Source organism: Salvelinus alpinus, chromosome 22 (assembly GCF_045679555.1).
Source record: "Salvelinus alpinus chromosome 22, SLU_Salpinus.1, whole genome shotgun sequence".
Classification (NCBI taxonomy): Eukaryota; Metazoa; Chordata; class Actinopteri; order Salmoniformes; family Salmonidae; genus Salvelinus; species Salvelinus alpinus.
In genome coordinates this window covers 28065478-28091632 of record NC_092107.1, presented here as the reverse complement: position 1 = coordinate 28091632, position 26155 = coordinate 28065478, and the positions used below count along the sequence as shown (strand labels likewise).

The 26155-nt window shown below is 44.4% G+C and overlaps 1 protein-coding gene across 3 annotated transcripts in view; it reads left to right on the top strand.

Annotated features, from left to right (window-relative positions):
- The window catches only part of myo18ab (myosin XVIIIA b), a 170922-nt gene that overhangs the window by 20262 nt on the left and 124505 nt on the right, over positions 1–26155 (top strand). The gene's annotated exons all lie outside the window — the stretch shown is intronic.

Here is a 26155-nt window from a genome sequence, read left to right as displayed (position 1 = left end):
TTGGCGGAGACAACCGAGCACTGAAGGTTTATCTTTGGTAAAGATTGCCACTCCCCCACCTTTGGAAGATCTGTCTTGCCGAAAAAGGTCTCAATAATGACCAACACGTCTGGATTGGAGCTGTGAACCCACACTTTCAATTGACCCATTTTAGGGAATAAACTTCTAGTGTTAACGTGCAGAAAACCCAGGCTTTTACGAGAGCAGAAATCAGTGAAGTAGATATCAATAAAATTTCAATCAAATGTATTTATAAAGCCTTTCCTACATCAGCTGATGTCACAAAGAGCTGTACAGAAACCCAGCATAAAACCCCAAACAGCAAGTATTGCAGGTGTAGAAGCACGGTGGCTAGGAAAAACTCCCTCGAAAGGCCAGAACCTAGGAAGAAACCTAGAGAGGAACCAGGCTATGAGGGGTGGCCAGTCCTCTTCTGCCTGTGCTGGGTGGAGATTATAACAGAACATGGCCAAGATATTCAAATGTTCACAGATGACCAGCAAGGTCAAATAATAATCATCACAGTGGTTGTCGAGGGTGCAACAGGTCAGCACCTCAGGAGTAAATGTCAGTTGGCTTTTCATAGCCGATCATTCAGAGTACCTCTACCGCTCCTGCTGTCTCTAGAGAGTTGAAAACAGCAGGTCTGGGACAGGTAACACGTCCGGTGAACAGGTCAGGGTTCCATAGCCGCAGGCAGAACAGTTGAATCTGGAGCAGCAGCACGGCCAGTTGGACTGGGGACAGCAAGGAGTCATCAGGCCAGGTAGTCCTGAGGCATGGTCCTAGGGCTCAGGTCCTCCGAGTGAGAAAGAGAGAAAGAAAGAGAGAGAGAATTAGAGAGAGAATTCTAAAATTCACACAGGACACCGGATAAGACTGGAGAAATACTCCAGATATAACAGACTGACCCTAGCCCCCCGACACATAGACTACTGCAGCATAAATACTGGAGGCTGAGACAGGAGGGGTCGGGAGACACTGTGGCCCCGTCCGACGATACCCCCGGTCAGGGCCAAACAGGCAGTATATAACCCCACCCACTTTGCCAAAGCACAGCCCCCACACCACTAGAGGGATATCTTCAACCACCAACTTACCATCCTGAGACAAGGCCGAGTATAGCCCACAAAGATCTCCGCCACGGCACAACCCAACGGGGGGCGCCAACCCGGACAGGAAGATGACGTCAGTGACGCCCCCCTCCAGGGAAGGCATGGAAGAGCACCAGTAAGCCAGTGACTCAGCCCCTGTAATAGGGTTAGAGGCAGAGAATCCCAGTGGAGAGAGGGGAACCGGCCAGGCAGAGACAGCAAGGGCAGTTCGTTGCTCCAGTGCCTTTCCGTTCACCTTCACACTACTGGGCCAGTCTACACTCTATCATAGGACCTACCGAAGAGATGAGTCTTCAATAAAGACTTAAAAGTTGAGACCGAGTCTGCGTCTCTCACATGGGTAGGCAGACCATTCCATAAAAATGGAGCTCTATAGGAGAAAGCCCTGCCTCCAGCTATTTGCTTAGATAGCCTCCAGCTATTTGCTATTTGCTTGCCTGCGTCTTGTGACTGTAGCGTACGTGTAGGTATGTACGGCAGGACCAAATCGGAAAGATAGGTAGGAGCAAGCCCATGTAATGCTTTGTAGGTTAGCAGTAAAACCTTGAAATCAGCCCTTGCCTTAACAGGAAGCCAGTGTAGAGAGGCTAGCACTGGAGTAATATGATCACATTTTTTGGTTCTAGTCAAGATTCTAGCAGCTGTGTTTAGCACTAACTGAAGTTTATTTAGTGCTTTATCCGGGTAGCCAGAAAGTAGAGCATTGCAGTAGTCTAACCTAGAAATGACAAAAGCATGGATTCATTTTTCTGCATCATTTTTGGACAGAAAGTTTCTGATTTTTGCAATGTTACGTAGATGGAAAAAAGCTGTCCTTGAAATAGCCTTGATATGTTCGTCAAAAGTGAGATCAGGGTCCAGAGTAACGCCGAGGTCCATCACAGTTTTATTTGAGATGACTGTTCAACCATCAAGATTAATTGTCAGATTCAACAGAAGATCTCTTTGTTTCTTGGGACCTAGAACAAGCATCTCTGTTTTGTCTGAGTTTAAAAGTTTGGAGGTTTGTTAGCACAGTGTCTAAAGAAGGGCACGATGTATACAGAATGGTGTCGTCTGCATAGAGATGAATCAGAGAATCACCAGCAGCAAGAGCGACATCATTGATATTTACAGAGAAAAGATTCGGCCTGAGAATTGAGCCCTGTGGCACCCCCATAGAGACTGCCAGAGGTCCGGACAACAGGCCCTCCGATTTGGCACAGTGAACTCTGTCTGAGAAGTAGTTGGTAAACCAGGCGAGTCAGTCACTTGAGAAACCAAGGCCGTTGAGGCTGCCGATAATAAAGTGGTGATTGACAGAGTCGAAAGCCTTGGCCAGTTTGATGAATACGGCTGCACAGTACTCTCTTTTATCGATGGCGGTTATGATATCGTTTAGGACCTTGAGCGTGGCTGAGGTGCACCCATGACCAGCTCGGAAACCAGATTGCATAGTGGAGAAAGTACGGTGGGATTCGAAATGGTCGGTAATCTGGTAACTTGGCTTTTGAAGATTTTAGAAAGGCAGGGGAGGATGGATATAGGTCTATAACAGTTTGTGTCTAGAGTGTTTCCCCCTTTGAAGAGGGGGATGACCGCGGCAGCTTTCCAATCTTTGGGGATCTCAGAAGATACGAAAGAGAGGTTGAATAGGCTAGTAATAGGGGTTGCAACAATTTCAGCGGATAATTTTAGAAAGAGAGGGTCCAGATTGTCTAGCCCGGCTGATTTGTAGGGATCCAGATTTTGTAGCTCTTTCAGAACATCAGCTGTTTGGATTTGGGTGAAAGAGAAGTGGGGGATGGGGGGTGGTTTGGGAAAGTTGCTGCAGGGGGTGCTGAGGTGTTGGCCGGGGTAGGGGTTGCAAGCCTGGGAGCCTTAACTGAGCATCCAGTCCCCATGAAGTAAAATATACCATTGTAATGTACTTTATTTAAAAACAATTATACCTACGTTATATAGGTATGCACGTCAGCTTTGACATTGGTTTTGCACATCAGCGTTAAACTAGACATTAGGCCGATGCCGATGTTGGCATTTTTAGCTAATATTGTCAGATTCTGATATGTTTACCGATATATCGTGCATCCCTAGTTCAAATGCTTATCCTGTGAAGTAGTGACGTGCGACATACGCCTAGTTTCCTGAAACGAGTCACATAGGCACATTTTCGTGGAACAGTTTCATTTAATTTATAATGTCTTATTACCTCAATCATTGTCATGTGGTTAATAAAAATTATATCCAAATCTAAATTAAAATAATACAAACCAAATAATAATAATATATATCCCATAAATCACATTGGTTACAAATGGCCTGTCTGCAGTGGATTTTAACCATTGGGTAACTATTAACTAGGGTCCGGCCTGAAGCTCCTTGCAACATTGTGTAAAATATTCTGGGCACTCAGAGTTTCCCGAACTGCACCAGTGAGCTCGGGTCAGACACAGCTGTAGGCTATTTGCACAAGGGATGAGAAGTAATCAGGTAGGCCTATTTTATAACTTTTCCACTGGATCAGAGCATGGCATTTTTCCCTTTCATGCTGAGTGGTTAGCGAAAGGGCGAGAGCTGGAAAGATTTTTCAAAAACATTCAGCAATTATTGTCATTCTCAATGGATGTGAAAACAGACTTTGTTTGCTTGCTGTTTGAGGTGAAGGAAACATTACTTTGAGAAGCTCCATTAGTGGTGGTGCATTAAGCCAATCAGGAATAGCATCAGATCCCCAAATGGGCACATTTATATGCTTACATTTGTGAGCCTACTTCTATGCATAATAAGATGCTCGTCCTTACTCAACATTGATAGTTGAGTGCTCCAAACAAAAGACAATGACTAAATTGACAAAACTCGTAAATGGAATGAAATAAACCAAAACTTGTGTAGGTTTGTAGCATAGGTTGTGCGCTCTGCAAACAACGTGTCGTGTCTTTACTATGGATTAAATTATATATGACATGCTATTTTATCAAAATCAATTCTCTGTAATTAATATTACCTGATTGAACTAATCATGTAAATGTAATTAACTTGGAAGTCGGGGCACCACGGAAGAATGTTTATAGAGCTGTTGTCTTTTGAATAAACTCTTAAAGATCTGGTAATCTTTTATATCAATAGCAGTCAATTATTAATCGTCACCTTATTCAGTCTCATCTGAACGTCGTAAAATTATTGGTTATGTTCACGAACCCTGGCTAACAAGTTGAATCAGCCATACAAAATTTGATTTACTTGTTTATTTACTAAATACCAAAATAATCACACAGAATTACATATACACAGGATGGATCATACAATGATTACTAATTATGTCATAAAAGGAAACATCCTAGCGGACGAAACCGATATGACGGCTGGTTACACAAAGAAAGGGGGTTGGGTTTGAATGAAAGCGCGGGAAGACTGAGCAGCAAAAGGATTGGGTCTCTATCGGACCTTATGAAGCTATGCTATCGTAAATACAGAATCTTATGCATTCTAAATATCCGCCCATTCGGAAAAGGAAAATGCAATAAATATATTCACTCTGAGCTGGGCTTTGATAGATTTGTCGAATATGGAAGCCTGGGATGCCCAGCAGAGATCTCCCTAGTCCTTTGAATAATATTTCTGGGCGGATACGTTGTAGTCTGTCGTGGTGTGGTAGAACTGATATGTTGTAGTACCCTGTCGTTCTGAAGAGATTGTCCGTCCTTTCTTAGGCCACGCACGTTTACAGCTGCTGCTGATAACTCGACGTCTAGGATGTATCACTTCTTTAGTGAATAAAAGTTCAAAGTTCATACCAAGTTGCCATATTCAGCTCGTGCTATATTCTGGCTGGTGTAGTAGATATTCTTCCTTCCAGCGTGGCGATCGTCACCTCCACGTTGAAATTAGCCCTTTTAAATGTATGGACTTGAGTGTTAACTTTTTAGGGATAGGGGGCAGCATTTTCACTTTGGATGAATAGCGTGCCCAGAGTGAACTGCCTCCTACTCTGTCCCAGATGCTAATATATGCATATTATTATTACTATTGGATAGAAAACACTCTGAAGTTTCTAAAACTGTTTGAATGATGTCTGTGAGTATAACAGAACTCATATGGCAGGCAAAAACCTGAGAAAAAATCCAAACAGAAAGTGGGAATTCTGAGGCTGGTCGATTTTCAACTCATCGCCTATTGAAATTCCAGTGGGATATGGATCTGTTTGCACTTCCTACGGCTTCCACTAGATGTCAACGGTCTGTAGAGTGAAGCTTCTACTGTGATGTTGAGCCGGATGGGAGCTGTTTGAGTCAGTGGTCTGGCAGAGAGCCAGGTCCTGGTCACGCACATTCCACATGATATCGACTTGCGTTCCATTACTTCTATAGACACAAAGGAATTCTCCGGTTGGAACGTTATTGAATATTTATGATAACAACATCCTAAAGATTGATTCTATACTTAGTTTGACAAGTTTATTCGACCTGTAATATAACTTTCTGAAGTTTTCGTGCGAAGTTCGCCTGTACCTGCACGAGCATTTGGATATGTGTACTAAACGTGCTAACAAAAGTAGCTACTTGGACATAAATAATGGACATTATCGAACAAAACAACAATTTATTGTGGAACTAGGATTCCTGGGAGTGCATTCTGATGAAGATCATCAAAGGTAAGGGAATATTTATAATGTAATTTCGTTTTTCTGTTGACTCCAACATGGCGAAGAAATGTTGTTTCTATCTGAGCGCCGTCTCAGATTATTGCATGGTTTGCTTTTTCCGTAAAGTTTTTTTGAAATCTGACACAGCGGTTGCATTAAGAACAAGTGTATCTTTAATTCTATGTAAAACATGTATCTTTCATCAAAGTTTGATGAGTATTTCTGTTATTTGATGTGGCTCTCTGCAATTTCTCTGGATATTTTGGAGGCATTTCTGAACATGGCGCCCTTTGTAAAATTAGATTTTTGGATATAAATATGCACATTATCGAACAAAACATACATGTATTGTGTAACATGATGTCCTATGAGTGTCATCTGATGAAGATCATCAAAGGTTAGTGATTAATTTTCTCTCTATTTCTGCTTTTTGTGACTCCTATCTTTGCCTGGGAAAATGGCTGTGTGTTTTTTGGACTTGGCGGTGATCTAACATAATCATATGTTGTGTTTTCGCTGTAAAGCATTTTTAAAATCGGACACGATGGGTAGATTAACAAGATGTTTATCTTTCATTTGCTGTATTGGACTTGTTAACTTCTACTTGGTCACAATCCCGGATCCGGGAGCACCCTCATCAGTAAAAAAGCTGACTAGCATAGCCTAGCATAGCGCCACAAGTAAATACTAGCGTCTAAATATCATGAAATCACAAGTCCAAGACACCAGATGAAAGATACACATCTTGTGAATCCAGCCATCATTTCCGATTTTTAAAATGTTTTACAGGGAAAACACTATGTATTTCTATTAGCTAACCACGATAGCAAAAGACCCAACCACATATTTTCACAATTTTTTTACTGCATAGGTAGCTATCACAAATTCGACCAAATAAAGATATAAATAGTCACTAACCAAGAAACAACTTCATCAGATGACAGTCTGATAACATATTTATTGTATAGCATATGTTTTGTTCGAAAAATGTGCATATTTCAGGTATAAATCATAGTTTTACATTGCAGTAGTCTCACCAAAGCAGCTAGAATAACTACAGAAACCAACGTGAAATACCTAAATACTCATCATAAAACATTTATGAAAAATACATGGTGTACAGCAAATGAAAGACAAACATCTTGTGAATCCAGCCAATATTTCAGATTTTTTAAGTGTTTTACAGCGAAAACACAATATAGCATTATATTAGCTTACTACAATAGCCTACCACACAGCCGCATTCATTCAAGGCACGTTAGCGATAGCGAATAAACCAGCAAAATATATTAATTTTTTCACTAACCTTCTCAAACTTCATCAGATGACAGTCCTATAACATCATATTACACAATACATATATGGTTTGTTCGAAAATTTGCATATTTAGCGGTACAATTCGTGGTTGAACAATGTGAATACTGGCCAAACAGCACAAAATAATCCGGATATATTTCTGACACTCACATCATCTAATCAAATAACTAATCATATACTTTACTAAAAAATACAGGTTGGACAGCAAATGAAAGATACACTAGTTCTTAATGCAACCGCTGTGTTAGATTTTTTAAAATAACCTTATTACGACATACAGCTTACGTTATAGCGAGACAGCGCCCGAAATCTGGGCGGAATATAGTCTAAACATTTTCGACAGAAATACGAAATAATATCATAAATGGTTCCTACTATTTGATGAGCTTCCATCAGAATCTTGTACAAGGTGTCCTTTTTCCAGAATAATCGTTGTTTGGTTGTAGAATGTCGTCTTCATCTGTCGATTTAGCTAACAAAGATGTCCATGCGGCACGGAAGTGTCCAACTCACAATAACGCATAACAAAGGAAATACCGAAAATCGCAATATACTGATATAAACTGATATAACTCGGTTTAAAATAACTACCTTATGATGTTTTTAACACATATATCAAATAAAATCAGAGCCGGATATATCTAACTTCTAAAACGAAAGCTTTTCTGAACGCAATGCAGAGGTCCCTCTTGCGTCAGGCCAAACGGTGAAAAGACCAGACCCTCCGTTCCAAGACGTCTTGTTCGGCATCAGATCTAGCTAGACACCCCATTCCAACTCTCACTGCCTACTGACATCTAGTGGAATGCGTATGCAGTGCATGTAGACCCATAGATTCCATGCAAATTAATAAACTGACCCTGGAACAGAGCCCTCGATTTCAGATTTCTCACTTCCTGACAGGAAGTTTGCTGCAAAATGAGTTCTGTTTTACTCACAGATATAATTCAAACGGTTTTAGAAACTAGAGAGTGTTTTCTATCCAATAGTAATAATAATATGCATATTGTACGAGCAAGAATTGAGTACGAGGCAGTTTAATTTGGGAACGATTTTTTACAAAGTGAAAACAGCGCACCCCCTATTTTAATGTGGGAAAGTTACATATTTCAAAAAAATATTTTTGAATTTCCCGCGCTGCCTTTTCAACGGAATGTTGTCAGGGGTTCCGCTAGCGGAACGGTCACGCTGGGGTTGGCTTAGTCTGCCATGAATTGGGTCACGAGGGGCTCTTATAGAAATGTAGAAAAGGGGTTGGTTCATCATTTCCAACCAATGCCTATTCACATGGGCGTGGCCACTGAGTTAGCATATTTTACCTATGAAAACAATTCTCTCATTTAAAAAACTAAATTACATTTAATCTTTTCACAAATAGTTTCATATTTAAACATTTAAATTGCACAACAATTCCATGTGAATCCGATAACTAGAATGTGTAGACTTTCCAAGATGCAATTTATGCCGTCCTATCATCAGTCATTTATTATTATTTTTATTTTTATTTAACTAGGCAAGTCAGTTAAGAACAAATTCTTATTTACAATGAGGCCTAGGAACAGTGGGTTAACTTCCTTGTTCAGGGGCAGAACGACAGATTTTTACCTTGTCAGCTCGGGGATTCCATCTATCAACCTTTCGGTTACTGGCACAACGCTCTAACCACTAGGCTACCTGCCGCCCCATTAATAATGTCTCAGACGACAACTGATCTGACATCATAATCTTTAAGTACCAACGGATACTTTCTACTGGTTGGATTCCTGAAATATTGTTCCGTTCCCAACCTTCTGATGTTACCATACTCTCTCTATGTTAAAAAAGTGCTTTCCAAGAGTCCATTCTGTAGAGTAGAGAGAGAAAAGGGGTAAAGGAATTTATGGGGGGTCATAACCTCACCAACAGGGCAACGTCATGACAAACGTGTCCACTCCGACAATGAGAACAGTAAAAGCCTGGAATAATAATATATTGAATGCATATAACAGACATTACCGTAACCAAACAAACATTGTAGATTAGAAATGATAGGAATTGCCAGGAAATGTACTACTGGTGATATATGTAATGGGGAATCGATAGACACTAACAATCAAATGCAAACAATTCACACAATGAAGTTATGCAACAATGAATGTGCACAAATTGGCGGGAGAGAGCGCATTCTGGAGAGAGACGTGCATTGTACATCTTAGCCACACTCCCCTTCTTCTTGGACTGTGCCATCCTTGCGGCCTCCGCAATGGATTAGTCTCGGCCTCCGCAATGGATTAGTTCACTGAGAAGGGTGTGAAGAAGACTGGTGTCTCGTGCCATAAAAATGAAAAAATATACAGTATATTTGCTACTGCTCGACAAAAACAAATCTTGGCCGACCAACAGCCTATCGACAAAACAGTCGACCAGTCGAATAATTGGGGTCAGCTCTACAGCCATCTGTAATAAATCATTACCTCCTAGTGTTTTCTCCTCCTCCCTTGTTGGTTATCATTCATTTCAGAGCCTCACTATCTGTCTATCTTGCTTAGAACCACATCTTTCCATCCCCTTTCCTTCTCCTTTCCATCCCCTTTCCATCCCCTTTCCTTCTCCTTTCCTCCCTTTTCCTTCCACTTTCCTTCTCCTTTCCTTCCATTTTCCATCCCCTTTCCTTCCACTTTCCATCCCCTTTCCATCCCATTTTTTGGGGGCGGCAGGATAGCCTAGTGGTTAGAGTGTTGGGCTAGTAACCGAAAGGTTTCAAGTTCGAATCCCCGAGCTGACAAGGTACACATCTGTCGTTCTGCCCCTGAACTAGGCAGTTAACCCACTGTTCCTAGGCCGCCATTGAAAATAAGAATTTGTTCTTAACTGGCTTGCCTAGTTAAATAAAGGTAACATTTCCTTCTCCTTTCCTTCCACTTTCCATCCCCTTTTCTTCTCCTTTCCTTCCACTTTCCATCCCATTTTCTTCTCCTTTCCTTTGCTTCACCCCTAGTTTTCCTTTCCTTCTTTCTCCCTCGCCCTGCAACCTTTTTCTCTCTCTCTTTGTGTTCTTGGGCTCTTTCTCGCTCTCTCTCTCTCTGCCCCCGTCCTCTCTCTCTCTCTGTCTGCCCCCCCTCTCTCTCGATCTCTGTCTCTCCCCTTCCTCTCTCTTTTTCTGTCTGTCTCTGTCTGTCTGTCTGTCTGTCTGTCTGTCTGTCTGTCTGTCTGTCTGTCTGTGTGTCTGTGGGCGGGCGGGCGCTGGTATTTCCGGTTGGCTTGGCATCAGTTCTAAACTGTCTGTGAGCCATTTTGGTACATTTGAATATTTCATATGTGCTCAACAACCACAGTCAGACCTAGAGGAACCCATGTAAAAGATTAGAGAAGAGCGCTCTGTAGGGCGGAGAGGAGCGCTAAAGCATAGGCCTGTGTGTGCCCTGGGTTCCCTGGCTGGCTTGGAAATAGATTCCCAGTGACATAATCGATGTGTATCATCCACAGATTACCCAAGGTCCATAGCCTTGCTGGTGTGTGTGCCTGTGTGTTTGTCACTGTCTTTACAGGTTCATGTTGGTAAGCTTTAGCACACATTAGACACACACACACACACACACACACACACACACACACACACACACACACACACACACACACACACACACACACACACCTCTCATTACAGTGTAACTGTGGTGCTGACATGTTGTTATTTTACTCCGTTCAGGAAGCAATCCTGATTTGATTGGCTCCCATTCTATCTAAAACTTCTGAACATTTCTGAACTAAAACATACTTTTTCCGGACCCCCCTTCCCTTTTTCCTGCACCCACCAAAACACTGACTGCGCTCCAATAACAAACTCATAGACGTTGGCAGGGAGTTGGAAGTGACCGTCTTGTGTTTATCATTCCACTTGAAAAGAGACTTATGCCACATAACAGTACTGACAGGATGATAATAAATCCATACATCTGACTTGGTATTTTCCTTTCTTTTATCCCTAGAGGTAGAGAGACCTTCAGTATATCCTGCCTGCAGTATTTTCCTCTCTATGCCAGTGTGAGCTCTGAGTCTGTTTGAAGGACATGATATGAACTCCCTCCTCTTTGCCCCATTGCTCCCGTCATGCTTAGTACTTAGAGAGTGCCTCCCACCGAGCTCAAGGTCATGAACTTGTATGGTGCTGGTGAATTTGGCCTTGAGCTCAAGTTAAGTCTTAATACGATTCTTCTGACGTGTTTCATTAGTAGGAAAGATTCTATAGCCAGCTATATCATTATGCTAACTACACTATCAGAATATGTAATGGGGCCTTTAGGTTTAATTCAGCCTTAGGAAAGTTAATCCTACTCCTGATCTCACAGCTTGCCTCCTGGCACCATTCCTGAATCCAGGGACGTATCAGAAACAGGTCACCTTACAACTTCCCCTGCAACACGCTTACAAATGAAGCTCCCTGGTTTTATCACTATTAAACCTTCGGGGAAGTGTGTCTGTTAATACAACAGCATGGGGTGTGTTGGGCCCAAGCATGCAGAGGAGGAAGCAATAGAGGTTGGTCAGGAAAGCCTGCCACAGCCAGATTGAGTCATGGGACTGTACTGAATACCTGCTCCATTGACTAGGAATCTGGTCCCAGCTCAATAGGGAACTTGTAAAGGGACATTCCGATTGGTCTAACACTGCTTTCCTTCAAAGCCTCTGAATAGAAAGTGATGATCGGTGATGGCAACATTTTTGTGCACAGACAAAGACGGAGGAGATCAAGAGGAGAAATGGGAGAGTATTGAGACACAGCCTGTGTTGGATCACTACTATACCTCTCTGTACTGGTGTACTGTACATAGCCTAACTCTTGGGTTAGACGCCCCCTGGTCTACAGTAGAAGTCGTCTGGATGTGTCGGAGGAGAGGCTAGTCTGAATCGAGTGTCTGGCATGTAGCTGCCCATGCAGGGTGGTTATTTACACAAGGTTTCCATGGAAATGAGCGCCTCAGGCCTGATTGACAGAATAGCAATATGAAACTAACTGCCTCCATCACTGCCTCTATCACAGGAGAGACGCAGACTCATAATTCACGTATGAAGGAACTATTTGAGGCATGCGTGTTCTCACATAATATAGTGAGAAATATGGTGGAATAATACAACTGTAAGTCTATACCCTTACATGTTTGACATTGATTTGTATGATGCATATGTTCTCCAAAACTGAAAGCACATAGCAGGATTGTAAATCCTCCCCAGGGACTGTACTGTACATCAGATCCGCATGGAGATGCATGGGAACACATCTTGGCTTGTAAATCCTCAGGGGCCAGAGAAATTTAGCTTTTTGAAGTCGTTGTGTTTCTGCTTGGAGTCTAGCTGTAGGAGTGGAGATGGAGGAGAGAGGAAGGAAGGGAGGCTGTGAGAGAGATAGGACTAACAACATTCAACACTTTATGGAACACAAAGCCTTCACAATCTCATCCCGGAATATCCAAGGCCTGAGGTCATCTGCCTTTCGCCTAAAGAGCAGGAACCTGGACTTCACTAAAGAAATCAGAAATACAGACATTGTCATCCTATAAGAAACATGGTATAGAGGAGATGGACCCACTGGTTGCCCTCTAGGTTACAGAGAGCTGGCAGTCCCATCCACCAAACGACCAGGTGTGAAACAGGGAAGGGACTCAGGGGGTATGCTAATTTGGTATAGAGCAGACCTAACTCACTCTATTAAATGAATCAACATAGGAACATTTTACATTTGGCTAGAAATTCAAAAGGAAATGATCTCAACAGAGAAGAATGTCCTCGTGTGTGTGCTACGTATACCCCCCCACTAGAATCCCCATACTTTAATAAAGACAGCTTCTCCATCCTGGAGGGGGAAATCTATAATTTCCAGGCCCAGGGACATGTACTAGTCTGTGGCGACATAAATGCCAGAACTGGACAAGAACCTGACACCCTCAGCACACATGGGGACAAACACCTACCTGAAGGTGACAGCATTCCCTCCCTCATATGCCCCCCTAGGCACAACTAAGACATCATAACCAACAAAAACGGGTCACAACTCACAATGTACATAGTCAATGGATGGCTTCGAGGGGACTCCTATGGTAGGTACACTTAGAGCTCATCTCTTGGCAGTAGTACTGTAGACTACTTTATCACTGACCTCAACCCAGAGTCTCTCAGAGCATTCACAGTCAGCCCACTGACACCCCTATCAGATCACAGCAAAATCACTGTCTACTTGAACAGAGCAATACTCAATCATGAGGCATCAAAGCCAAAGGAACTGAATAATATTAAGAAATGCTATAGATGGAAGGAAAGTAGTGTGGAAACCTACCAAAAAACAATTAGGCACTAGCAAATTCAGTCCATTTTAGACAACTTCCTGGACAAAACATTCCACTGTAATAGTGAAGTTGTAAACTAGGCAGTAGAAAACCTAAACAGTATATTTGACTTCTCAGCTTCAAATCTAACTTTATCGGTATACCGTATTTTATGATATACCAGTATTGATGCAGGAAGTGGTTTGGGTTTTCACTTTACCTTCTATACCGGTATTTGAATGTTTGGTTTGTTAAATGTGATACGCCGTGTGTACTGTACATTTTTCTAGTTTACTTCGCTACTTGAGTCATCTCTCTCCTCTCTTTCTCGCCATACCACTTTCCACACATAGGCTTGGGGCTTGGGAAGGGTTAGGGACAGACAGACAGAGGCTTGGGAAGGGTTAGGGACAGCCAGACAGCAGCTAGTGATGGGTTAGGGACAGACAGACCGACAGAGGCTTGTGATGGGGACGGGTAACGGACACACAAACAGACAAAGGCTTGTGATGGTGACCAGACAGACAGACCGACAGAGGATTGTTCTGGGGACAGACAGACAGAGGATTGTTCTGGGAACAGACAGACCAGGGATTGTTCTGGGGACAGACAGACCAGGGATTGTTCTGGGGACAGACAGATCAGGGATTGTTCTGGGGACAGACAGACCAGGGATTGTTCTGGGGACAGACAGACCAGGGATTGTTCTGGGGACAGACAGACCAGGGATTGTTCTGGGGACAGACAGACCAGGGATTGTTCTGGGGACAGACAGACCAGGGATTGTTCTGGGGACAGACAGACAGACAGAGGCTGGTGCTGGGGACAGACAGACAGACAGAGGCTGGTGCTGGGGACAGACAGACAGACAGAGGCTGGTGCTGGGGACAGACAGACAGACAGAGGCTGGTGCTGGGGACAGACAGACAGACAGAGGCTGGTGCTGGGGACAGACAGACAGACAGAGGCTGGTGCTGGGGACAGACAGACAGACAGAGGCTGGTGCTGGGGACAGACAGACAGACAGAGGCTGGTGCTGGGGACAGACAGAGGATTGCGATGGGTTGGGGACAGACAGACAGAGGCTGGTGCTGGGTTGGGGACAGACAGACAGACCGACCGAGGCTTGGGATGGGAATGGGTTAGGGACAGACAGACAGACAGACAGACAGACAGACAGACAGACAGACAGACAGACAGACAGACAGAGGAGATTGTGATGGGTACAGACCGACCGAGGCTTGGGATGAGAATGGGTTAGGGACAGACATTGACAGACCAAGGCTTGGGATGGGTTAGGGACAGACAGACAGACCGACAGAGGCTTGTGATTGGTTAGGGACAGACAGCCAGACCGACAGAGGCTTGTGATGGGTTGGGGACAGACAGACAGCGGCTAGTGAAGGGTTAGGGACAGACAGACCGACAGAGGCTTGTGATGGGTTAGGGACAGACAGACAGCAGCTAGTGATGGGTTAGGGACAGACAGACTGACAGATGCTTGTGATGGGTTAAGGACAGACAGACAGACCGAAAGAGGCTTGTGATGGGTTAGGGACAGACATACAGACTGACAGAGGCTTGTGATGGGTTAATGACAGACAGACCAACAGAGGCTTTTGATGGGTTGGGGACAGACAGACAGCGGCTTGTGATGGGTTAATGACATACAGACCAACAGAGGCTTTTGATGGGTTGGGGACAGACAGACAGATGCTTGTGATGGGTTAGGGACAGACATACAGACTGACAGAGGCTTGTGATGGGTTAATGACAGACAGACCAACAGAGGCTTGTGATGGGTTAGCGACAGACATACAGACCAACAGAGGCTTTTGATGGGATGGGGACAGACAGACAGCGGCTTGTGATGGGTTAATGACATATAGACCAACAGAGGCGAGTGATGGGTTAGGGACAGACAGCCAGACCGACAGAGGCTTGTGATGGGTTAATGACATACAGACCAACAGAGGCGAGTGATGGGTTTGGGACAGACAGCCAGACCGACAGAGGCTTGTGATGGGTTAATGACAGACAGACCAACAGAGGCGAGTGATGGGTTAGGGACAGACACAGACAGACAGAGATTTGCGATGGGTTAGGGACAGACAGACTTAAACCCCACCAACCCTCCTCTCCGTATTAAACCCCACCAACCCCCCTCTCCATATTAAACCCCACCAACCCTCCTCTCCATATTAAACCCCACCAACCCTCCTCCATATTAAACCCCACCAACTCCCCTCTCCAGAATAAACCCTACCAACCCCCCTCTCCATATTAAACCCCACCAACTCCCCTCTCCATAATAAACCCCACCAACCCCCCTCTCCATAATAAACCCCACCAACCCACCTCTCCATAATAAACCCCACCAACCCCCCTCTCCATATTAAACCCCACCAACCCCCCTCTCCATATTAAACCCCACCAACCCCCCTCTCCATATTAAACCCCACCAACCCTCCTCTCCATATTAAACCCCACCAACCCCCCTCTCCATATTAAACCCCACCAACCCCCCTCTCCATATTAAACCCCACCAACCCCCCTCTCCATATTAAACCCCACCAACCCCCCTCTCCATAATAAACCCCACCAACCCCCTCTCCATATTAACATATTAAACCCCACCAACCCCCTTCTCCATAATAACCCCAACATAACTAACTAATTTAATGGGAGACTAGATGTTCTACTGTCTGCCAGTGAGATGTGCTATGAGATGTCGTGTGTCAGTGAGATGTCGTGTCAGTGAGATGTAGGATGTTGTGTCAGTGAGATGTAGGATGTCGTGTCAGTGAGATGTAGGATGTCATGTCAGTGAGATGTAGGATGTTGTGTCAGTGAGATGTAGGATGTTGTGTCAGTGAGATGTAGGATGTCATGTCAGTGAGATGTAGAATGTTGTCAGTGAGATGTAGAATGTTGTGTCAGTGAGATGTAGGATGTCGTGTCAGTGAGATGTCATGTCAGTGAGATGTAGGATGTCATGTCAGTGAGATGTCATGTCAGTGAGATGTAGGATGTCATGTCAGTGAGATGTAGAATGTTGTGTCAGTGAGATGTAGAATGTCGTGTCAGTGAGATGTAGGATGTCATGTCAGTGAGATGTAGGATGTCGTGTCAGTGAGATATAGGATGTCGTGTCAGTGAGATGTAGAATGTTGTGTCAGTGAGATGTAGAATGTCGTGTCAGTGAGATGTCAGTGAGATGTAGGATGTTGTGTCAGTGAGATGTAGGATGTCATGTCAGTGAGATGTAGGATGTCATGTCAGTGAGATGTAGGATGTCGTGTCAGTGAGATGTAGGATGTTGTGTCAGTGAGATGTCATGTCAGTGAGATGTCATGTCAGTGAGATGTAGGATGTCATGTCAGTGAGATGTAGGATGTCATGTCAGTGAGATGTAGAATGTTGTGTCAGTGAGATGTCGTATCAGTGAGATGTAGGATGTTGTGTCAGTGAGATGTTGTGTCAGTGAGATGTTGTGTCAGTGAGATGTAGGATGTCGTGTCAGTGAGATGTCGTGTCAGTGAGATGTAGGATGTCGTGTCAGTGAGATGTCGTGCTGTGAGATGTAGGATGTTGTGTCAGTGAGATGTTGTGTCAGTGAGATGTAGGATGTCGTGTCAGTGAGATGTAGGATGTTGTGTCAGTGAGATGTCAGTGAGATGTAGAATGTCGTGTCAGTGAGATGTCATGTCAGTGAGATGTCGTGTCAGTGAGATGTAGGATGTCATGTCAGTGAGATGTAGGATGTTGTGTCAGTGAGATGTCATGTCAGTGAGATGTAGGATGTCATGTCAGTGAGATGTAGGATGTTGTGTCAGTGAGATGTCATGTCAGTGAGATGTAGGATGTCATGTCAGTGAGATGTAGGATGTCATGTCAGTGAGATGTAGGATGTTGTGTCAGTGAGATGTAGGATGTTGTGTCAGTGAGTTGTAGAATGTTGTGTCAGTGAGATGTAGGATGTTGTGTCAGTGAGATGTCATGTCAGTGAGATGTAGGAGGTTGTGTCAGTGAGATGTCATGTCAGTGAGATGTAGGATGTCGTGTCAGTGAGATGTCATGTCAGTGAGATGTAGGATGTTGTGTCAGTGAGATGTAGGATGTTGTGTCAGTGAGATGTCATGTCAGTGAGATGTAGGAGGTTGTGTCAGTGAGATGTCATGTCAGTGAGATGTAGGATGTTGTGTCAGTGAGTTGTAGAATGTTGTGTCAGTGAGATGTAGGAGGTTGTGTCAGTGAGATGTCATGTCAGTGAGATGTAGGATGTCGTGTCAGTGAGTTGTAGGATGTCGTGTCAGTGAGATGTAGAATGTTGTGTCAGTGAGATGTAGGATGTTGTGTCAGTGAGATGTCGTGTCAGTGAGATGTAGGATGTTGTGTCAGTGAGATGTCATGTCAGTGAGATGTAGGATGTTGTGTCAGTGAGATGTCATGTCAGTGAGATGTAGGATGTCGTGTCAGTGAGATGTCGTGTCAGTGAGATGTAGGATGTCGTGTCAGTGAGATGTCGTGCTGTGAGATGTAGGATGTTGTGTCAGTGAGATGTTGTGTCAGTGAGATGTAGGATGTCATGTCAGTGAGATGTATGATGTCGTGTCAGTGAGATGTCGTGCTGTGAGATGTAGGATGTCGTGTCAGTGAGATGTCGTGTCAGTGAGATGTAGGATGTCGTGTCAGTGAGATGTAGGATGTCGTGTCAGTGAGATGTAGGATGTCGTGTCAGTGAGATGTCGTGTCAGTGAGATGTAGGATGTCGTGTCAGTGAGATGTCTTGCTGTGAGATGTCGTGTCAGTGAGATGTCATGTCAGTGAGATGTCATGTCAGTGAGATGTAGGATGTCATGTCAGTGAGATGTAGGATGTCATGTCAGTGAGATGTAGAATGTTGTGTCAGTGAGATGTCGTGTCAGTGAGATGTAGGATGTTGTCAGTGAGATGTAGGATGTTGTCAGTGAGATGTAGGATGTCGTGTCAGTGAGATGTAGGATGTCGTGTCAGTGAGATGTAGTGTCAGTGAGATGTGAGATGTAGTGTCAGTGAGATGTGAGATGTCGTGTCAGTGAGATGTCGTGTCAATGAGATGTAGGATGTCGTGTCAGTGAGATGTCGTGTCAGTGAGATGTCGTGCTGTGAGAGTTAATCCGGGCTGCTTTTCCACATTGGGGGATTAGACACACCTGGGTCGATAAGAGGGAGGGAGTTAAATGGGTTGCTGGAGATCGGAGGGTTAACAAAGGGTAAAGAGACTGACAACACGTGGTGGGCTACTAGCTAACCACCTCCTCCCAAGTGCCGGGCCTTCTACCTGCTTTCTGGATGGCTGCCTGCTACCTGCCTGCTGGCTGGCTACCTGCTACCTGCCTGCCTGCCTGCTGGCTGGCTGGCTGCCCGCTATCTGCCTGCTGGCTGGCTGCCTGCTACCTGGCTGGCTGGCTACCTGCTACCTGCCTGCCTGCCTGCTGGCTGGCTGGCTACCTGCTACCTGCCTGCCTGCTGGCTGCCTGGCTAGCCTGGCTGGTGCTGCACTATGCAACTAAGTACATAGCCACCACATCATAGGGTGTGGTGTTGAAATGCTGACGACTACATCATATTCAGCTACTTGCTGCGCCTCGTTGTTCTGCAGATGCTCTTATAGAATGACTTATCACTTGTCAAATTTGTGGACTTCTATCCAGTTTTTACCAGGAGGCACAAAGTAACAAGCAAATACATGTGAGGTCATTTTAATGTCATTACACGTCATAACTGTAATCCATAAAACACAAGTCCTGGTGAGTCACCGTTTACAACACATACAGTAGGCCTACTGCACAGGGCATCACGTTGAAACATATCAGCACGCTAGCCGGCGTCTAGCACAATAAAAAAATGCTGTTACTGTGCAAGAACGAGCTGCACACCACTATCCTGTCCTGGCTGCCTTTCACAACACCTTGATCACAGGGCTCGTTTTGGGAGAGGTGCAGTGCAGCTGCCTGAGGTGCAGCACAATAGAACACCCTGGATAACTCAGAGCAGAATTCCTCCTCCTCCTTCATGGCCCACGTATGACTTGTCTGTCTCTGAGAGAGAGAGAGAGAGAGAGAGAGTCCCCCTACCCCTAATAAAAAAGGAATGATGATCAGTATCTTACAGTTAGTGCTGCTGGCACTGATCCAGATCTGTCAGGTGTGCTCATACAAGCAGGGGATTTATCCCCACGGCCTCGTCTGAGTCTGTTCTGGAATCAGTGATAAGGAACATTAATGTCTAACTGCACTTTGGATTTAAACAATGAAATTAGCTGGCAGACCATGCAGAACAGACGTCCTTGCTGTCATTACCACTGCCACTATTACTGTGATTTTGATGTGGTTCACTGTATACACTTTCAACATGCTTTTCCCACCTGAGTATAACATTATTTACCATGTAGCCTACATAGGTTGAGGGCAACTGAAAGAAAAAAGGTGGCAGGTAGCCTAGTCGTTAAAAACATTGGGCCACTAACCGAAAAGTTGCTGGTTCGAATCCCCGAGCCGCCTAGGTGAAACATTTGACTTGCCCTAGAGCAAGGCACTTAGCCCTAAATGCTCCTGTAAGTTAATCTGGATAAGAGTGTCTGCTAAATGACAAAAATGTTAAATGTAAATTAAACCAGACTGACATTATCATTAAGGAGTTATACACTACATGACCAAAACTATGTGGATACTTGCTAATTGAAACATCTCATTCCAAAATCATGGGCATTAATATGGAGTTGGTCCCCCCTTTGCTCCTATGACAGCCTCCACTCTTCTGGGAAGGCTTTACACTAGATGTTGGAACATTGCTGCGGGGATTTGCTTCCTTCAGTCACAAGAGCATTAGTGAGGTCGGGCACTGATGTTGGGCAATTAGGCCTGGCTTGCAGTCGGCGTTCCAATTCATCCCAAAGGTGTACGATGGGGTTGATTTCAGGGCTCTGTGCAGGCCAGTCAAGTTCTTCCATACCGATCTCGACACACCATTTCTGTATGGACCTCGCTTTCTGCACAGGGGCAATGTCATGCTGAAACAGGAAAGGGCCTTCCCTAAACTATTCCCACAAAGTTGGAAGCACAGAATCGTCTAGAAAAGTGGTTCCCAAACTTTTTATAGTTCTGTACCCCTTCAAACATTCAACCTCCAGCTGCGTACCCACTCCAGCACCAGGGTCAGCGCACTCTCAAATGTTGTTTTTTGGCATCATTGTAAGCCTGCCACACACACACTATACGATACATTTATTAAACATAAGAATGAGTGTGAGTTTTTGTAGAAACCCGGATCGTGGGAAGTGACACAGAGCTCTTACAGGACCTGGGTACCAATAATAATATAATAATATTCAATAATTTTGCTCTTTATTTAGACATCTTACATATAAACCCTTATTTGTTCATCAAATAACGTGAATAACTCACCACAGGTTAATGAGAAGAGTGTGCTTGAAAGGATGCACATAATTCTGCAATGTTGTGTTGTATTGGAGAGAATCTGTCTTAAATAATTTCCCACACACAGTCTGTGCCTGTATTTAGTTTTCATGCTAGTGAGGGCCGAGAATCCACTCTCACATAGGTACGTGGTTACAAAGGGCATCAGTGTCTTAACAGCGCGATTTGTCAAGGCAAGAAACTCTGAGCGGAGAGTTAAATTCAATTTTCACAGAACCACTTGTTGCAATTTCGATGAGGCTCTCTTGTTCAGATATCGGTAAGTGGACTGGAGGCAGGGCATGAAAGGGATAACGAATCCAGTTGTTTGTGTCGTCCGTTTCGGGAAAGTACCTGCGTAATTGCGCACCCAGCTCACTCAGGTGCTTCGCTATATCACATTTGACATTGTCTGTAAGCTTGAGTTCATTTGCACACAAAAAATCATACAATGATGGAAAGACCTGTGTGTTGTCCTTGTTAATGCAGACAGAAAAGAGCTCCAACTTCTTAATCATAGCCTCAATTTTGTCCCACACATTGAATATAGTTGTGGAGAGTCCCTGTAATCCTAGATTCAGATCATTCAGGCGAGAAAAACATCTCCCAGATAGGCCAGTCGTGTGAGAAACTCGTCATTATGCAAGTGGTCAGACAAGTGAAAATTATCGTCAGTAAAGAAAACTTTAAGCTCGTCTCTCAATTTAAAAAAACGTGTCAATACTTTGCCCCTTGATAAACAGCGCACATATGTATGGTGTAAAAGCGCTACATGGTTGCTGCTCATATCATTGCATAATCAGAAAACACACAATTGTTCAGGGGCCTTGCTTTAATAACAAAGTTAACAATTTTCACTGTAGTGTCCAAAACGTCTTTCAAGCTGTCAGGCATTTCCTTAGCAGCAAGAGCCCCTCGGTGGATGCTGCAGTGTACCCAAGTGGCGTCGGGAGCCACTGCTTGCATGCGCATTACCACTCCACTGTCTCCCTGTCATGACTTTTGTGCCATCAGTACAGATACCAACACATTTTGACCACCAAAAGTCCATTTGACTAAGCTGTCCAGTACTTTAAATATATGCTCTCATGTTGTCCTGGTTTCCAGTGGTTTGCAGAAGAGGATGTCTTCCTTAATTGACTTAATAAACATAACAGACATATACCAGGAGCTGTGCCAGGCCAGCCACGTCTGTTAACTCATCCAGCTGTAACGCATATAATTCACTGGCTTGTATGCAAAGCAGTAATTGTTTCAAAATCTCCTGCATGAGATTTTGCATCGTGAAACAGTGTTGTTTGATGGAGTAATTGTCTGTATAGTTTTTTGGCCTTTTCCCCCAGCATTGTCCCAGCCATAAATTCGCGGCAGCAGGAAGAATTAAGTCCTCCACAATAGTATGGTGCTTGCCTGTCCTAGCCCATCGGTGGCTCACCATATAAGATGCTTCTCGCCCCTTCTTATTAATGGTATCTGTTGCTTTTATACATGTCTTACTACTCGAAAGTCGTCTTTATTCTTGCTCCAAAAACTCCCTTGGCTTATTTTTCAAAATGTCATGTTTCACTGTATGTACTGTTTTTAAATGTGAATGACATATATCACTCTCTCTGCCCTTCCTTCTCCACCGGCGTTCAGTGTTTACCCACCCTTTTTCCACTTGCTTCTGAGGATAAAGTGACTTCTAGTGACGTGCACAGCCTCACAGGCAGCAGGCAGCTGAGGCTCCCCTCCCTCTGCAGAAACAGAATGACACAGCAGAACGCTCCGTTAGCAAAAGCCCATCGTCACTGCTGAGACTGCACGGCACGGCAGTTAGTTTCCATGGTAACGGGCCTCTTCACGTCTCCTCCCCCCTGCGTTTCTGAGATGTTATTAGTTGAAGATGACTCTCAGACAGATGGGCGGACTGTCACTCAAACAGATTGGCTGTATGACATTTCAATCAGATCACAGACTCACTCAGGGGAGGTTTGTGCATTAGTTAATAAACAGCCACTAATCTCCATCTTCTGCACAGATTGTCACAGCTTGACGTGAGCTCTTGAGTTCTGTACCAATATCCATACTGTACTTTGCAGTTCCCTCCCTCTTTCCATGAAGCAGGCAGCCTTTCAGACTGTCAGACCTCTGAAGCAGTTTAAGGTCATCCAGGGGTTACAGGCCACAGTCAGGGCTTCAAACCTCAGTCACGTTTCACCAGTTTATGTCACTTAGGATAGGAAGTGTCTCCATTACACACACAGGGTCAGGAGAACCCTGGGCTGGCGTGTCTCCTTGTTTTCACACACAGGGTCAGGAGAACCCTGGGCTGGCGTGTCTCCGTGTTTCCACACACAGGGTCAGGAGAACCCTGGGCTGGCGTGTCTCCTTGTTTCCACACACAGGGTCAGGAGAACCCACAGACACACACACCCTTGCTGTTCCCCTTGAAAGATAAACCGTAGGTAGCCAGCCCCTCTAGTTGTACAGGCAATAAGGTGTCCTACCAGTGTGTTTGTTTGGTAACAGACACTCTGACTGAGGATGACTCTACAGCAGGGGTCTACAATTACATTCAGCCATGGGCCGATTTTTCTTTGAGCGGAGGGCCGGAACATAGTTCTAAATCATTTGTATGCTGCAAATTGACTGCAAGAATCCCAAACAGATATAGTATTGAGAAAAACAGAATCATTTCAAACCTTGATTACATTGGGATACGATCACATATGCCTCTCTATTTATGGATGGGAATACTTGCTAGACTACAGGAGCTGATTTCCTGGTGATTTAACAGTCTTATGTCCAACAACGAAAATTATTATTATACTATAACCAAATAAAATCACCCGCGTGCCGAATTTGTCCTTCGGGCCGCCTATTGGGGAACCCTGCTCTACAGTATCAGCAGCCCTGGTTGGGACCAGGCCACTGTTTACAATCTGAGCAGATATTACAGTGGCTGGAGGCGACTGAGGTTGTGTGTTTGTGAGTAGCGCAGTCCTGTTAGACACTGTGATGTAATGTCAGGCTAACATTCCTGAGTGACATGCTGTTAGACACTGTAATGTAATGTCAGGCTAACATCCCTGAGTGACATGCTGTTAGACACTGTGATGTAATGTCAGGCTAACATCCCTGAGTGACATGCTGTTAGACACTGTAATGTAATGTCAGGCTAACATCCCTGAGTGACATGCTGTTAGACACTGTAATGTAATGTCAGGCTAACATCCCTGAGTGACATCCTGTTAGACACTGTGATGTAATGTCAGGCTAACATCCCCGAGTGACATCCTGTTAGACACTGTAATGTAATGTCAGGCTAACATCCCTGAGTGACATCCTGTTAGACACTGTAATGTAATGTCAGGCTAACATCCCCGAGTGACATCCTGTTAGACACTGTAATGTAATGTCAGGCTAACATCCCTGAGTGACATCCTGTTAGACACTGTGATGTAATGTCAGGCTAACATCCCTGAGTGACATCCTGTTAGACACTGTAATGTAATGTCAGGTTAACATCCCTGAGTGACATCCTGTTAGACACTGTGATGTAATGTCAGGCTAACATCCCTGAGTGACATCCTGTTAGACACTGTAATGTAATGTCAGGCTAACATCCCTGAGTGACATCCTGTTAGACACTGTAATGTAATGTCAGGCTAACATCCCTGAGTGACATCCTGTTAGACACTGTAATGTAATGTCAGGCTAACATCCCGGAGTGACATCCTGTTAGACACTGTAATGCTTGATCACACACTCTAATGTTAGTCTGCTACAGTCACATGGTTCTAACCAAAATGTACGCCCATTATTTCATCCTTCATTCAATTCTGTCATTAAAAAGACTGGTGACCAATGATCATTATACACACATTAGATTGTTATGATGACACATTGTTAATATTGACAGTGATTATTGACTGTGTTATTACACATTGTTAAACAGTCTGCCTAAACTGTACTGTGCCTATACATTTTGTGCATTCAGGCAGAAGCTGGAATTTAAATTTACAAGTGCATAATTGGCCTGAAGGCTTGGCCGTGTTAAAAGATATTGATGTTGTGCCCTCTCTCTCCCCTCCCACCCCCAAGCCCTGATTTATGTTGCTCACTAGTCTAGTTATTGTGCGGCCACCCCACCCCAGCACAACCCAACCCAGCTGACAGAGCATAATATGGTTGGCTGTTGATGTGGTCACGGCCCTGTAGAACCTCCCCCGTGACCATTGACCCTGCACACGGGGTCAGAGGCCAGCTCAAATCCCCAGCAGCCATATTCCCCACGCATTCCACAGAGATTACAGCAGCAGCCACATAGAATTAGCCTGCCTGTCCTGGCTGCCATGAAAACAAGCAGTGTTTGTGGCGTTGCAGTGCCTGTACCCAGAAGGAAGGGCTAGAGGGGAGGAGGAGGAGAGGAGGAGAGGGGGTAGGAAGAGTGGAGTGGAGGGTTCCTGCGTGTGTGTGTGTCTGTTTGTTTTTGCACGCACACCCTTCTGTTAGCAGTTGAACACAGCTGTGTCTGCTGACGTCAGCCCTGACCTATAGCCTATCTGTAACTGACCTATAGTCTATCTGTAACTGACCTGACCTATAGCCTATCTGTAACTGACCTGACCTATAGTCTATCTGTAACTGACCTGGCCTATATCCTAGCTGTAACTGACCTGACCTATAGCCTATCTGTAACTGACCTGACCTATAGCCTATCTGTAACTGACCTGACCTATAGCCTATCTGTAACTGACCTGACCTATAGCCTATCTGTAACTGACCTGACCTATAGCCTATCTGTAACTGATCTGACCTATAGCCTATCTGTAACTGATCTGACCTATAGCCTATCTGTAACTGACCTGACCTATAGCCTATCTGTAACTGACCTGACCTATAGCCTATCTGTAACTGACCTGACCTATATCCTAGCTGTAACTGGCCTGACCTATAGTCTAGCTGTAACTGACCTAGCCTATAGCCTAGCTGTAACTGACCTATATCCTAGCTGTAACTGACCTGGCCTATAGCCTAGCTTTAACTGATCTGACCTATAGTCTAGCTGTAACTGACCTGACCTATAGCCTATCTGTAACTGACCTGACCTTTAGCCTAGCTGTAACTGGCCTGACCTATAGCCTATCTGTAACTGACCTGACCTATAGCCTATCTGTAACTGATATGACCTATAGCCTATCTGTAACTGATCTGACCTATAGCCTATCTGTAACTGACCTGACCTATAGCCTATCTGTAACTGACCTGACCTATATCCTATCTGTAACTGGCCTGACCTATAGTCTAGCTGTAACTGACCTAGCCTATAGCCTAGCTGTAACTGACCTATATCCT